The sequence below is a fragment of the Vulpes vulpes genome, chromosome 1 (genome assembly GCF_048418805.1).
Source record: "Vulpes vulpes isolate BD-2025 chromosome 1, VulVul3, whole genome shotgun sequence".
Classification (NCBI taxonomy): Eukaryota; Metazoa; Chordata; class Mammalia; order Carnivora; family Canidae; genus Vulpes; species Vulpes vulpes.
The window spans coordinates 194167321-194183718 of record NC_132780.1 but is presented as its reverse complement, the minus strand read 5'-3'; the positions used below and the strand labels follow the sequence as shown (position 1 = coordinate 194183718).

The following is a 16398-nucleotide window of genomic DNA, read 5'->3' as shown; positions in this document are numbered from 1 at the left end:
GGCACTATAGTGACTGCCCTAGGAGTCATTGGGAGGACAACTATGTGTGTTTACAGCAGGGAAGAAGTAGGGGAGCCACAAAACAGTGAAGATTTACCTGAAAGGGCATTGCGTAGAGAAGAGGAAATGGAAAGGAGTCTCTGTTTTGGTATTTTAAGGTAATGATGATAGCTAACCTTTGTCGCTTCCAGGCCCAGAACTAAGCACTTTATTTGCAGCACCTAAGCCCTCCCAAAGACCAGCCGAGGTAGATACAGTAATGCTAAATGACATGGGGTTTAAGAATTCAGGCTCTGAGGTTAAGTCTGATCCCCTCATTTACCAGCTATGTGACTCTGGGCTGTTATTTAATCCTGGGCCTCAGTTCCTCATTCATGAAATGAGAGTAATACTTTCTGGGGTTGTTGGAAAGATTGGGTTAAATGAGATGAATCTACAGCATTTAGGCTTAGAATACTGGGAGGGAGGTGCTTGTAATATAGTGATGTCCAGGCTCCATCTTGGAGCAACTGAATCAGAATCTTTAAGAGTGTGGTCTGGTGTTAATATTTTTTTCTTAATGTTTGCCAAGTGAATCTGAGGCAGTGAAAATTGAGAACACTGAATTAGAGGTCTCTCTTCTTTACACTCCAGGGTTTGTCCTCAGCTATGACTATTGGCTTCTGCTCAAGAATGATGACACAGTTGTTAAGTATGTACAAGGGGGCACGTCCCATACCCATAATATCTCAGTTTGTCTCTAGAATAATCTAGCCCAGCAGGACTGTCCCTCTCATTTCACAGCATTTTTGCCCTGGGTCATACAATGAGTGGCAGGCCCAGAATTTTAACCAAAAGCTATATGAATCCATGGCCTGTGCTCCTTCCCCAACCCTGCAATGCTTCTCCAGCAGTATTTCTCTATGTGGGCCATTTAGCCTAGAGAAACAAAGCTGGAACCAGACAAACAAACATAACCCCAAGCAGTAACTCCACCAGCCCAAAGCTGGTGTTCAGACAAATCTGCATCCATCAGATTTTTGATCAATTGGCAACATTTGAAAAGGAGGATATTTCACCTGAAAGTCAGATTTCTCTTCTTGAAAAATAAGATCTGGTAACATGTGGCAATAGTTAGCTGATATGTGCTCCCCACTTTACTCCATCATCATCAGGCTCTCTTCATTTGTCTTCTGATGGACTGTAGAGATTGGACTTAGCCACCCTAACTTGTATCTCTTGTACAGGAACATGGCAGGGTTGGCTCATTCCAGCTCATGAAAAACAACTGTGCACATCCCTTCCCAACTCTTTGTTCAGTGAATCAAATTGGTCCCTTGAAATGGACTGTTATGGAAGTTGTTACTCCACAGAAATTGGTCAACACTAACAATCAAGTCTTTTGTGGGTTTTGTTGTTTTCTTTTTCCTGAGAGTCAGTTTGCTAGCACACCATTGCACCCACTCCACTCGGCCACTGTCTGGTGTTCTGAAGACAAAGATTTGTTCTGAACAGAGAGGGAAGGAAACAAAAGCATTTGAGAAACTACTTCAATCCTGCTAAGCAATTGATGATACATGTCTAACCTCTTCTTTAAAGAAAAAAAAAAAAAAGAGATTTGTTTATTTTAGAGAGAGAGAGCACTCAAGCATGGGGATGAATTGAGGGTGAAGGAGAGAATCTCAAGAGACTCCCCACTGAGCGAGGAGCCTAACATAGTGCTTGACCCTGAGATCATGACCAGAGCCTAAAATCAGCAGTCAGATGCCTAACTGACTGAGCCACCCAGGCATCCAGCTGACCTTATTTTTAAAGTACTTCAATTTAATATGTGGAGTAGATGCCCAGAACAAACCTTTTGATGAAAACCAAAGTTGGATGAGTTTTTACTATTTTTTTAAATGAGTCATTGAGCTGGCAAAAAAGTGAAGAAAGAACAAAGTCCAAGTAAGACCCCCTAGTACGTGAGCAAGGTCCTAGAACTGTCAAACTGCAGTGTTCTTGAGCTTCCACACTGACAGGTGCAGTGATGGAGACACAGAAGATAAACCCAAGATCATGAGCATAGTAAGAACCAATCCCAATTTAAACTGGCATGACCACTATGGAAAACAGTAAAGAGTTTCCTCAGAACATTAAAAAGAGAACAACTGTGTGATCCAGCAATCTCACTTCTGGAGGTCCAAAGGAAATGAAATCACTATCTCAAAAAGATATCTGCACCTCCCCCATATTCATTGCAGCATAATTCACAATACCCAAGGCATATTTCCCAAGGCACATAAACAACCTAAGTGTCCACTGAAGGATAAAGGAATAAAGGAGACATGGTATATATACAATGGAGTATTACGCAGCCATTAAAAAGAAGGGAGTCCTGCCATTTGTGACAACATGGATGAAACTTGAGGGCACTATGCTAAGCAACAGAAGTCAGACAGAGAAAGGCTGTATTTATATATATATATATATATATATATATATATATAATCTAAAAAAAAAAAACAAATTAATAGAAACAGAGTTGATTGGTGATGGCCAGGGGCTTTTTGTGAGGGAAATGGAGAGATGTTGATCAAGAGATACAAACTTTCAGTTACAAGATCAGTAAGTTCTGGGGATCCAATGTACAGCATGGTGACTATAGTTAACAGCACTGTATTTTTTACTTGAAAGTTGCTGAAAGAGTAAATCTTAAATGTTCTCACCACACACACACACACACACACACACACGGATAACTGTTTGAGGTGATGGATGGGTTAACTAACACAATGGTGATAATCATTGCACAATAGATACACATATCAATAAATCACATTATACCCCCTCTTTAAAAAAAAAAAATATGGAACACTTCACAAACTTGCATGTCACCTTTGCACGGGAGCCATGCTAATTTTCTCTTGATCATTCCAATGTTAGTATATGTGCTGCCAAAGCGAGTACCATTATAATCTTAAACTTACACAATAGTCCATGTCAATTATACCTCAATAAAGTTGGAAGAAAATAATTTCATATAAAATAAAACACAGGGATCCCTGGGTGGCGCAGCGGTTTAGCGCCTGCCTTTGGCCCAGGGCACGATCCTGGAGACCCGGGATCGAATCCCACGTCGGGCTCCCGGTGCATGGAGCCTGCTTCTCCCTCTACCTATGTCTCTGCCTCTCTCTCTCTCTCTCTCTCTCTCTCTGTGACTATCATAAATAAATAAAAAATTTAAAAAAACACACATTTAAAAAAAAATCTCATAAAACTGGAATTCCAAAGAGCCAAAGTAAAGATGAATGTAAAGTTGATTTGCTGTGCAGACCAGAACTCCTGAAAAGTTTGCCTGTATTGATCCTGATGCTGGTTGGAGAAAAACAAAAAAGGGATATAATTTCTTCCTTGAGAGTTCATAGCTATAGTGTGGTCTGCATGGAAGATTGTGATCTAAATTCAAGATACTATGGAATTTTTAAAACTAAATAAGTCCAAGTTTGGGGTGCTCCAAACAACTGGCAAAACAAACACAAATCCTCTCAGAAGATTATCTCGAACTTAGGCCCCAAAGAATACCCACAGATAAAGCTTCAAGAACAGAAGTTTACAATCAGAAAACAAAACAAATAAGGAAGCATGCCTGTATAAGTAAGAGGAAATAGAAAGAAACAAACAACAACAAAAATAATAATAAGATCAAATACACAAAGATTTGGAGTATTACAATAAGCAGACACAGAAAATAAGTGTGTTTAATATATTTCAAGAAATAAAAGAGAACAAGAATCCAAAATTAAAAAAGCTAAATAGATTTGCAATCAAAATCCTTCTTATTTATTTTTAATTTCTTCTTCCCAAGTAGATTTTAGGTCCTTGAAGACATAGGGGCCCGGCTGAACACTTTACAGGCTGTGTGTGCCAGTTGAAGGAAGGAAGTCCTCCCCTCTTCTTTCAAAAGTCAGCAGTAAGAATTGAGTTTGTGACCACAGTTTTTAAAATCCTATTGTAAGAGCCAACAAATCACATCTAAAGGAAAATAAGGCATGAAGGCAGAGTTAATGCAATGCTCCCAGCTGACCAGACTGGGGAGATGGCATTGGGCTAGTGGTCCATCCACTCCATTTCTCATCTTGGGAAAACTAGTCAAGTAAGCCTGGGCCCATGTCCACTTGTTAGAAAAATCTATTTTAAATGCCTAGTAATTGGGGATGCCTGGGTGGCTCGGTGGTTGAGCATCTACTTGGGGCTCTGGTCGTGATCCTGGGGTCCTGGGATCGAGTCCCACATCGGGCTCCCTGCAGGGAGCCTACTTCTCCCTCTGTCTGTGTCTCTGCCTCTCTCTCCATGTCTCTCATTTGTAGATCAATAAAATATTTGTTAAAAAAAATAAATGCCTAGTAATTGGAATCTTAAATACAAATTACTTTAAAATACTGATGTGGTACTTTAAAGAAACCAAGGCCTTATGGAACCATTCATCACTGTATTACATCTACCTGCTGCAATTTGGCATGTCCACTAGAAAGTCAAGTTTTCTAGAAGAGTCTAATACTAAACCCCCCACAGAGTGTGTTTTAGGGTTCACGAGACATTAAATCTGAGTATTGCCTCCCCTACATCTACAGTAGGAAGTGGAGCAAACATGGGGTACAGGAAGATGACAGGAAACATATGAAAGTTTGACAGATTTGGCAAGTCTGAGGTAGACAGCTTAAGGTTCTCAGATTAGCAAGGCGTGAGGCCTGCAGGTACGTTGCAGCGAACCCTGGCAGAGAAAAGTACCAAGTAAGCTGCCGTCGCGGCCACATAAGGATGGTGTATTTGAGTTTGAATGTCATCCATCTGTCAAGTTCAGATGTCTTAGAAGAAAGTTTATCCTTTGTTGAAGGAACTTTCAAGTTCAGGTCCTGGTAGACCTTTGATGGCGGCCTGAGTAGGTGTCCCAGCGGCGTTAGTGGGACCTGCTCTCTGAGTCTGCTCCCAGGCGCTCTGCCCACTCCAGGAAGCATTTGAGGGGGGTCTGGCCCAAGCACCTGGCTTCTTACCAGACAGGAAATTCTGGTTGAGGTTCCATCCACTCCCCTCCCCGTGGTGGAAAGCTCTCACCTTCACTCCTCTGCCCCTCTGGAGAGTTCTCCTCTAAGATCACGTTTCTGTGCCCTCTGAGGGGCTATTTGGGCTCATTTCTGGAGAGACTCCTGATGGGTCAACAAAATGGGTGACAGAATCAGTACTGAGACGCATGTGAAGAAGAAGCGCCCAGGCCTCCAAACACGAGTCGCTTTATGAAAGCACAACACCTGAACCACCTCACACATTTGCACAGCAGCGAGGCCCTTTTGCAACTTCAATTCTCAAATGTGTAATGGGAGGGCTTTTGTTTTTTCTTTTTTTTTTTTTTCACTCTTATAATGACTTTTATAAAATCTGTATTTTGGAAACAAATAAAGAAGCCAAGTGAATAATTCCATAAAAACCCCACAATCCCTAGGGTACATGTCCTGGTTGGAGAACTAACCAATCCCTGTCACTTTGGGTCAGGCTTTCCTATTCACTATGGAAAGTGATGGAAAGCGAAACTCCCTATGGAGTTTGTAGTTTTGCCCACCAAAAAGATGAGGACTGAGCCAACCACCCCCCCCCCTGTTTTTTTCACTTGTTGTGCTATGAAACTATGTTGTCGAAGAGTGGACCGGTTGTCACGACAACCAGCCTGAAGGGCGAGACCCACACGGAGCCTAGAAATGGGAGAGACTGTGGCCTGTGCCTCTGGCCTTTCCCCAGCGCGCAGGCCACGGAGAGGGGAGTCCGACGGCCAAGGAAAGGACAGGGGTCTCGGGAACCAGTCTCAGCTGTCCCCCAGATCTGATGACTCTGCAGGAAGTGCTGAAATCAAGTTTCTTTGCTGATGAGAGTCACGGCTGGTCTGGGGAAAGCACAGATGGAAGAGCTCCATGAGGCTCAGTCTGAAAGAGGTCATGACCCTTCTTCCCTCCCCCTAAAAACTCAATATTATCAAGAAGTCGTTCTTTTTAGACTAATTGATTCCCAGGTGAACAATTAGACCTGCATTCCTTTCTCAAAAGTGTAAGAACTAGTGTATCTGTGTGTGTTGTGAGTGACTACTCCCCTGCTTTCTCATAGTTGTAGTATATTAATCCCAAAATCAGGCCAGTCAGAATTCTGACGTCGGTATTGCTTAACTTCTGGATTCAAGAAATACTCAGAAGATGAGAATGCCTGGAAAATCCCTTCTAGAAGTCCTTAATGTGGCCACGCCTAATGCTTTCATTCTCTCAGATTAAAAAAAAAAAAAAAAGTTTATTAACCTTGAATTTTCGATTTATCCAGTATGAAATCAAGGCACTTAAAATATTTTATTTTATTTATTTATTTTTTAAACACCAATTCTTTTTTTTTTTTTTTTTTTTTTTTAGATTTTATTCATGAGAGAGAGAGAGAGGCAGAAACACAGGCAGAGGGAGAAGCAGGCTCCATGCAGGGAGCCTGACGTGGGACTCGATCCTGGGTCTCCAGGATCAGGCCCTGGGCTGAAGGCAGTGCTAAACCGCTGAGCCACTTAAAATATTTTAAAAGACACCTATATTTTGTACTCGTCCTGTTTCTAGGAGGACGATACGCCTATCTTGTTTTTCAACATATACTTTTTCTTTTCCACTTTTTTGTTGAGAAGTAGAACTTGCTTACAGAAACTCCCAGGAGAGTTTAGTTTATGTGTCAGTACAGTTTGATGAATGCTTGTTGAGAGAACATCATATAACACTCAGGTCAAGAAATAGAACATTACTAGCACCCTACAAATCCCTGGGGTGCCCTTCCCCATCAAAGCCCTCCTCTCTTTCCCTAAAAGTAATCATTTCTACTTTTTGGTAGTAATTTCTTTGCTTCTATTTATAGCTTTCTGCCTATGTTTCCATCCCTAAACATAATCCTTTAATTTTGCCTGTTTTTAATCTTCGTATGAATAGGATCGCACCTCTTACGTGATCTTTTCTTTCTTTCTTTTTGTTTTGTTTCGTTTTTTTTAAGTAGGCTCCATGCCCAATGTGGGGCTCAGACTCACTACCCTGAGATTAGGTGTCGCTCGCTCTAGCGACTGAGCCAGCCAGGTGCCCCATATGTGGTCTTTTCTATGTGTTCTTTTGGATCTTTCTTCTCTCTCTCTCTTGATATTATGTTTGTAAGGTTCACCTGTGTTGCTGTGTGCTGCCGAACTTTGTTCATCTTCATTGCCATATCGTCCGTTGTATGAATAGCTCTCTGTCTAGCTCTAATCTATATATAGTCCGTTTACCTATTCTAATGTTGATGACTCCCTGGGTTGTTTCCAGTCTAGTGCAATAGCAAACGTCGTTGTTCTGACGTCCCTAGGCCTGTGTGCATGAGTTCAGTGTATACCTCAGAGAGGCATTTCTGGGGCATAGGCATGTACATCTTCCACTTTGCGAATGCCGGGCTGTTCTCTGAAGGGGTTGTACCGTTTACACTCTTCCCAGCACTGATAAGTATGCTCCTTGTCCACATTCTCACTAGCGCTTGAAATTCTTGAACTGTTTAATTTTTTAATTTTCTTTTAGTGATGATGGATTTAAACAATTTAGATTTAATTGAGATTTACTGAGCATCTGCTAAGAAGCAGTGCCTGTACTAGGAGCTTCTCTGTGTATTTAATCATCATTAAGTCACAACAGCCCTAGAAAGGAGATGATGTTCTCTCCATTTCATAAATGAGGAAAATGAAAGCCACAAGCTGGAAGTTTCCCAGCAAGGCTAGGACAGAGCTGGGACTAGAACCCAGGTCTGGCTGGCTTACAAAGACCATATTCTCTCTTCACGTTCCTATGCAGTCTCCATCCCTACCCTCTGCTTTCACTCATTGGAATCTGGAAGACAGATGCTTGGGTTGGAAGTACGTTGCCTAGAGCCCACCTATGGCCCTCGCTGGGCGCCAGGCGCTGGCTCTGACCTCATACATACCTGCTTCAGCTCACAGAGTCCACCACCTGAAGGGAACATTACAGGATCTCATGTTGCACTGACCCAGCTGAACCACATTCCTCTTGTTATAAAGAATTCCTCTTAAACACTCTTTTAACTAGTTTATTCTGTTTTGTTTAATGCCCAGAAACCCACTTCCTTCTCCTTCAGCTCAGCCTTCATCCTTTTGCAGTGGCATCTTCCATCCCAGACTCTGGAGATACTTGGAGACACAGACTAAGTTTCAATCCCTTTACAAAAGAGCATATGTTGTGGGAGGTGTCAGTCAAAGGGTATACAGTGTTAGTTATGCAAAATGACTAAATTCTGTACAACCATAGGACCTAGAGTTAACAATTCTGTATCATATACGTAAAATTTTGCTAAGAGGGTAGATCTTATGTTAAGTACTCTTACCACAAAAGAGAAAAAAATTAATATAAAGAAAGAAAGAGGGCAGGAATAAACTTTTAGAAGTGATGACGAATAAGTTTACGGCCTTGATGATCTCATGGGCATATACTTACCTCTAAACTCATCAAGTTGTATACCTTAAATATGTATAGCTTTTTGTACATCAATCATCATTCCTCAGTAAAACAGTTAAAGTAAAATAAAATACGATAAAATTATCAAACGAAAGAAAAAATTATATGTCGAATGCCCAGACCAGGAGCAACACGGGAGAAAAAGCACAAGGACCTTGAGACGTGGCTGCCGCTCCCTGCTCCATCCTCAGCTCACCCAGGCCTCCTGACCTTCCTATGTCTCAAAGTCCTCTTCCATAAAATGAAAAGGCTAGCCTAGAGAATCTCGGAGGCACCGGTGGTGCTAGCATCTGTGACTGTGTTAATTAATGTCTTCAAAAAGCACTTGTCTAACACCTTCTGTCTGCACCCTTTAACAAACAAAGCCTCTGGTCCCTATCACTGACACTCAGATAAAATGCTCCAGAGCTGTTGTGTTTTCCCTTCTTTACATGTTTAGGGGGATTTGTTATTTCCTCATGGTTTTTGGAGCAGAGTCATCTTTGCTAGTTCCCAGCTAGACTGAAAACTCAGTGAGGCCAGGGATTGTGTCGAATTTGTCTTTGTATCTCCAGCACAGAGCAGACATTCAATAAATGTAGGAGGAAGAAAGGAAGGGTGGGCCAGAGGAGGGGAAAAAAGGACTGGTATTTGGAATCTTCCCCTCCTTGTGATGATCAGTGAGCACAGAGAGAGTCGGTATTTAAACCACAGCCCCTGTCCACGGAGGGTGCCACTGGTAGCAAGCTCCGACCTTCTACTGAACCAGCAGGTCATCAGAGCTGTACAAAATTACATTTTTTTTTTTTTTACTGAAGCCTTTTGCAGGTACCTAATGTTATCATGGCCTTGATAAAGGATGCCAAGTGTTCCTGAGTGCAAAGAAAAGTATTATAATAAAATTACCAGACTCATTTGGCTTTTAGCCACAGAAAGTTGACTGCTCTGAGAGATCCTTTATTTCTACTGAATTGGCATTAATGTAAGGCAACCTGCTTTCTGTTTTTGATAGTGTGGTGCAGAGTTACTCCTTAGGGAGGTCTGATTTTCTTTCCCTGGGTCCAGCTCTGGGCTCGGCCAAGCTTCCTGGTGACCTGTGACTTCTTATGAATTAAGCCCCAGTTACATTTCCTACCCATAGTTGCCACCGTGTCCCTAACTCAAGTGTGAAATACAAAATTTTAGTTTGCTCAACCAAGTTCTCCTGTTCTCTACCCTTGCCAGGGTGCTCTCCTGCACTCACATGGCAACCCCCTGCCCTCTGAGAAAGAGGTCGTTGGACTTCCACTTCTGGACCTCTCCCTGGGAGGCCGGCAGGAAGGTACAAAACAGACTTGCCACCTCCCACCCTTCCCTACTCCCCTCCCCCCACAAAAAAAAGTCCAACCCCTGGCTGGTCTTGCAGGATCAGGCTGCTGATTTATTTTTTCTTGACCACTTGCCTCTAAGGTACCCAGGGAAAGAGGACTAATCTCTAAGTAGAAAGGTGAACTCTATTTCTCAAAGCACCAAAGTGAGCCTGTAATAGAGACAGGCTGACTTCAGGCTGTTCCTGTCGACCAGGCTTCACATTTCTCAAGCCAGCTGAGACAAGGTTGTTCAGAAGGAAGGCCCCAGGTGTCAAGCTGCCAACAGCCACTTGCTTCTCTCCCGTGTGGAGCTCGGTCCTGGGGCAGCTTCTGACCACAGGTGATCCCTCTCTTCTGCGTCCCCAGGTATTCAGCAGCACGTCCAGAGGAACTCTGTGGCTGAAAGGTACTGTGTCAAGTGCCAGGAAAATCCCTGACCCGTCCCATAGCTCTGTCTCCCAGGGCTATGCTACTCCCGTCGCTGCGAGGCCACTCATAAAACAAATGATAGAGGTCTTAAGGGTAAGGATGTCTTAGCTTTTTCCCCTCCTCGGTTTCCGGGAGCTGTCACCACGGCTCTGCCAATATCTTCCAGCCATTGCCCGAGACTGAAAAGCACTATCTTATGCATCCCTGTGTTACTGTTTTTGAACGGTATTTGGGCACTGTCATAAACACTTGTCATTCTTAATTTTTCTCAATTAATGGGCAATAAAGTAGAGCCAAAATCATGGGCGAGGCCTTAGTTCCTTTTGACACTGAAAGGAAGGCCTCATATACAGAAAGATTGGACAAAAGACGTCAATAGATATTTTTTTATCTGACTGACAGGCCTTTAGCCCCATTCCGAGATCCCCGGCTTCCCATGCTTTGGGGATTAGGCTAAGGAAAGATGCCAACACTTTCTCATCAGCAAGGGGTTCTGCATTAGCGGGTGAGGGATGGGCTTGGTGTCTTTACACTTCCGCCTTAGAGCGCCTGTAACTGTTGTCGGAGGAAAGATTCAGCTGGGGGGGCGGGGAGAATAAATCCCTTTTTAGAAAAAAAGAGATGAGTTGGGTCACCCAGGTGGCTCAGTGTTTGAGCGGCGGCCTTCAGCCCAGGGCGTGGCCCCAGGGTTCCAGGATCGAGTCCCGCATCGGGCTCCCTGCATGGAGCCTGCCTCTCCCTCTGCCTATGTCTCTGCCTCTCTCTCTCTGGGTGTCTCTCATGAATAGATAAATAAAATCTTTTTTTAAAAAATAAATAAAAAAGGACAGCCCGGATGGCTCAGCGGTTTGGCGCTGCCTTTGGCACAGGGTGTGATCCTGGAGACCCGGGATCGAGTCCCATGTCGGCCTTCCTGCGTGGGAGCCTGCTTCTCCCTCTGCCTGTGTCTCTGCCTGTGTGTGTGTGTGTCTCTCATGAATAAATAAATAAACAAACAAATAAATAAAATAAACCAAAAATAAATAAATAAAAAGAGATGAGCTACCTAAGAAAGCCCCTGACGTTTATTCTGGGTTTTGCAACTACCAGCGCCACCACCCTCATTCTAATCTTGCCTATCTTTAAAAAATGCAACAGTTGCTGAAAAGTGATTCAATCCCTTGAGGGATGAGACCCAAGCCTGGAGCATTTTTCTCCTGAAAGGGCCATTCCGCAGAATAACCTTGAAAGCTAAAACTGAGGGCCCCCCCCCCCCCGGGTGCCTGCTCCAACGCCGCGTGAACCTGGGGCCCGCTGCACCCCAAGCCAAGTGCCCTCCCAGCACCCGGGTACCTAGCCCTTGGCGCGGCCTCCCTGGCCGCCAGCACCCGGGCAGAGCCGTGGGGCATAGTCTCTCCGCGGGGTGGCTGTGGCCCCCCACTCTGGGCCGCCCGCTGCCGTGGTCCCCCAGATCCAGCCCCAGGCCGCCCTGCTAGCCCCCGAGGCCCTGCGGGGAGCCAGCGCCGAGCCACTTTAATTCTCGGTCTCAGGTGCCTCTCCTTGCAGCCACCAGGCTGTCTCCTGGTTCCCATTCCAGAAACGCTCCGATGGAAGAAGAGGGGCCTGTGCTTAGGCCTGGCTTTTCACACTCCCCAAGAGCCAGTAGGGTGGCTCCAGCTGCACTTGGCCAGAACCTTCCACCAGGGCCCGTGCACACTCCCTCCTCCTCCAGGCCTTCCATCCCTCACCGGCCACCAGGCCTTCTGTCCCTCACCGGCCACCTCCAGCCACCAGGCCTTCCGTCCCTCACCGGCCACCTCCGGCCACCAGGCCTTCCGTCCCTCACCGGCCACCAGGCCTTCCGTCCCTCACTGGCCACCTCCGGCCACCAGGCCTAACGCGCCGAGAGGGCAGGAGGGGCACAGAAGGGCCTTTAGTGGAGCAGCAAGAAGAATGTCCTGACCAAAGTGGAAACACACAGCGATCGGGTTATGCTGCTCATCTCTCAGCTTCAACGCCGAGAAATAACAACGATATTTCCGAAGTGGGAGGCGGTTAGTCAGGAGGAGAGGAAAGAGGAGACGGGCTGGCCCTGGCCCCTGGCGCAGAGGGTGCAGGGAGGCTCCCTGCTGAGGACAATCGGTGAAGCTCGGCACGGAGGACCAGGAAGACGGCCTCCGACTGACTATGTACGCGTCACTACGTAGAGTTTGTTCGGACCAGAATCAATGCCTCTTGTCATCTCGGCGGAGCCCTGCGGGGGGCTTCGGGGTCGGCCTCCCTTCATTCCCGGCGCAGAACCGGGCTCAGGGGCAACCAGGCTGGGAACTCACACAGCACCCGCCTCCGCCTCCGAACCGGCCTGCCCCAGCCCTCCCCTCTGAAGGAAACCTCTTCCCTCTGCCCCTGGACTCTTTTGCAAGAGGCAGCGCCTTCTGGCGAGTGACTGTAACTCAGCTGGTGTCACTTAAGCAGACAGCGGTGTCAAAGTGGGAGGCCCATCGAGAGGCCATCCGTGGTCCACGCCCCGGAATACCAGGGCACCCTACACGTGCCCAGAAGGTTCCAGGAGCAACAGAACACGTGGGCCACCGACGCCAGTCTTTCTAGAAAAACATCTCTCCTCCGTGGCTTTCAGGGCATTTTGTGCATCTTACACCAGCTTTTCCCACAATGAGGTGTTCACAGCCAGAGCCCCTGTGTCACGCGTGGAGAAGGGGGGGGGGAGCAGAAACACGCGCCCTCCCCACCGGTTACCGTCACCCCCAAACTTCACAGCCTCTACCCGTGGGCCTCAGCGCCCCTCACTGCTCCACCGGGAACTCCAGGTCATCCAGTCTTCCTGCACTAACCTACCTGCTGGGCGGGCTGGCAGCCTGTGCTCTCCTCGGGGTGGAGCCAGAGGCCCAGGCCCGGCCTGCAGAGCCTGAAGACACGGTGTTCCCTGGTCCCCTCCTGCCATCTTGTGGCTGAGCGCCAAGGTACATGCGAATCCCAGCCTCCGGCTCCGAGCTCTCTGGATAATGGGAGTTTCTATCCCTTGCAGTCCACACCGTGAGAGGAAGAACCCACCAGACCCATAATCCATTTACCCCTTGGTCTGAAACAGGGGGAAAGAAACTGATCGTTTGGGAGCATGGTACAGTTATCAAAAAGGCAGGCGGACAACGGCAGATGCCAACTCCTACCAACTTGAAGTTTTGCTGAAAGTGGGTAGATGAGGTGCCCTGAGAATTGGGGCCTTCCCAGCAATCCAACTTTGTTCTAAAGTGCAGAGCTAACTATGCTTGAGCACGGGCTTTATGAACGAGTCTTCATTTAACCAGCATTGCACCCTTCCCTTAGTGATATTCCAGAACATTTGATGATGTCTCTGTTCCAGAGTTCAGCTAAATTCACTGCTCTCTAAAATGTTTTGATGGGGACTTTCCATGTTTCGAGTAATATAGAATACCAACAAAATAAAAGGAATTTCTTGGCTTATATAACTGAAAAAAACAAAGGGAGGGAAAACTTCAGGCATGGATTGATCCAGAGGTTCGTGTTGCCTTCAGAGTTCTGGGTCCCTGTCTGTGTGATTCTTTCTACCCTGACCCTTCTGTATGTGGGCATCATCCACAGGCTACAGAACTCACTGTAGCAGTGCCAGGCTAGGCCTCATATCTGCTGCTACACTGTCCAGAGGAAGATAAGCTATCTCTACTGATACTGCCTGGAAGATCGAGGAAGCTTCCTGGTCAGAAGCCCCTGGTTAGTATTTCCCTCTGTCTCTATGAGGACCAGACTGGGTCCTGCTCTTATGTCTAGGCCAATCACAATGCCCAAAGGCGGGCGGGATCCTCTAACTAACTTAAGCCAAACGGAGTCCACTCTGGAGTCAGGGTGGATTCATTCTCACACAGTACATATGGCTGCTACAAAGTAGGTGGGAGCATTCTCCAAAGAAAACTGGACTCTGAATTTGGAAAAAGAAAAGGAATAGATGCTAGGGAGGTGGTCAGTAAAAATGTACTACACTCTTACACTGCTGGTGGGGATGCAAGCTGGGTGCAGCCACCGTGGAAAACAGTATGGAAGTTCCCCGAAAAGCTAAAAAATAGAATTACCTTACGATCCAGCAATTGCACTACTGGGTATTTACCCAAAGAATACAGAAATCCTAATTCAAAGGGATACATGCACCCCAAAGTTTATAGCAGCATTATTTACAATAGCCAAGATATGGAAGCAGCCCAAGGGTCCATTATTGATGAATGGATGAGGAAGATGTGGTGTATATATACAATGGAATATTACTCAGCCATAATAAACAATGAAATCTTGCCATTTGCAACCACATGGATGGAGCTAGCGAGTATTATGCCAAGTGAAATAAGTCAGAGAAAGATGAAGACCATATGGTTTCACTCATGTGGAATTTAAGAAACAAATGAGCAAAGGGAGGGAAAAGAGGGAGGCAAAACAAGAAACAGACTCTTAACTGTAGAGAACAAGCTAATGGTTCCCGGAGGGGAGGGGAGTGAGGAGCGCGGGTTAAATAGGTGATGGGGATTAAGGAGCCCCAGGTGATGCACGGAAGTGCTGAGTCACTATATTGTACACCACAAACTAATATTCCACTGTATGTTAACTAACTGAAATTAAAATAAAAACTTAAAAAAAATGTACCACACTAGTAATCTCCAAATTTTTTCATCCTATATCCCAATTAAAAAACGTGATGTATATTTAATACATAAATTATAGACTTGTACTAATGTTGCAATGTATTTGTAGGCTATAATACAGAAATACATTTTATTTTTTATTTTTAATGTATTTTTTTAAAGATTTTATTTATTTATTCATGAAAGACACAGAGAGAGACAGAGGCAGAGACACAGGCAGAGGGAGAAGCAGGCTCCACGCAGGGAGCCTGATGTGGGACTCGATCCCAGGTCTCCAGGATCATGCCCTGGGCCGAAGGCAGACACCAAACTGCTGAGCCACCCAGGGATTCCTTTTTAAAAAAAAAAAAAAAAATTATTTATTCATGAGAAGCACAGAGAGAGAGAGAGGCAGAGACACAGGCAGAGGGAGAAGCAGGCTTCATACAGGGAGCCTGACGTAGGATTCGATCCCGGGACTCCAGGATCATAGCCGGGGCCAAAGGCAGGCGCCGAACCGCTGAGCCACCCAGGGATCCCCACAGAAATACATTTTAGAGGCCAAAATTAAATTTTTTTTCCTCTCAAAACTGTGATCGAAATAGCAAAAAAATCCAGTTAAAACCTGGGCAGATCTGAATAGACATTTTTCCAAAGAACACATACAGTTACATGAAAAAGTACATGCAAAGATACTCACTGTCTTTAATCATGAGGGAAATGCAAATCAAAACCACAGTGAGACATCACCTCACACCTGTCAGAATGGCGAGTATCAAAAACATAGGCAATAACAAATGCAGACGAAGACGTGGAGAAAAGGAAACCCTCATGCACTGTTGGCAGGAATGCAAACTGGCCACCACAGAAAACAGTGTGGAAGTTCCCCCCAAAATTAAAAATGTAATTACCACATGATCTAGCGATCCCATTTCTAGGTATACAGCCAAAGGAAAAAAAAAATGTTCGTGTCAAAGAGACGCCTGCAGCCCCATGTTCACTGCCACCTTATTCACAACAGCCAAGACATGAAAACAATAGAAGTGTCCACTGGCAGATAAATGAATAAAGAAAATGCGGTATATGTGTACAATGCAATAATGCAATATCATTCAGTCATAAAAAGAATGAAATTTTGCCATTTGCAACAGCATGGATGGATCTCAAGGCATTTTGCCGTGTGAAGTAAGTCAGACGGAGGAAGACAAATACCGTGTGATGTGATTTATATGTGGAATTTTAAAAAAATGAACAAACAAAAACCGAGTTCATACATACAGAAAGCAGACTGGTGGTTGCCAGAGGCAAGAGTTCGGAGGATGGAAGAAATGGGTGCAGGTGGTCAAAAGCTACAGCCTTCTAGTTCTGAGGTAAATAAGCCCTGGGGAGGTAGCGTACAGCCCAGTGACTGTGGTCGGTGACCCTGTGCTGTGTATTTGAAAGTTGCTAAGAGGTAGTAGATCTTAATGTTCTCATCACAAGAAAGTTTTTGTGACTGTATAC

At 45.3% G+C, this 16398-nt stretch overlaps 1 non-coding gene across 1 annotated transcript; it reads right to left on the bottom strand.

Moving 5' to 3' along the window:
* Positions 1-2821: 2821 nt before the first annotated feature.
* Positions 2822-2928, bottom strand: LOC112925214 (U6 spliceosomal RNA). The gene has a single exon (XR_003236040.2). It is a non-coding gene; the product is annotated as a U6 spliceosomal RNA (small nuclear RNA).
* Between the last annotated feature and the right edge of the window lie 13470 nt (positions 2929-16398).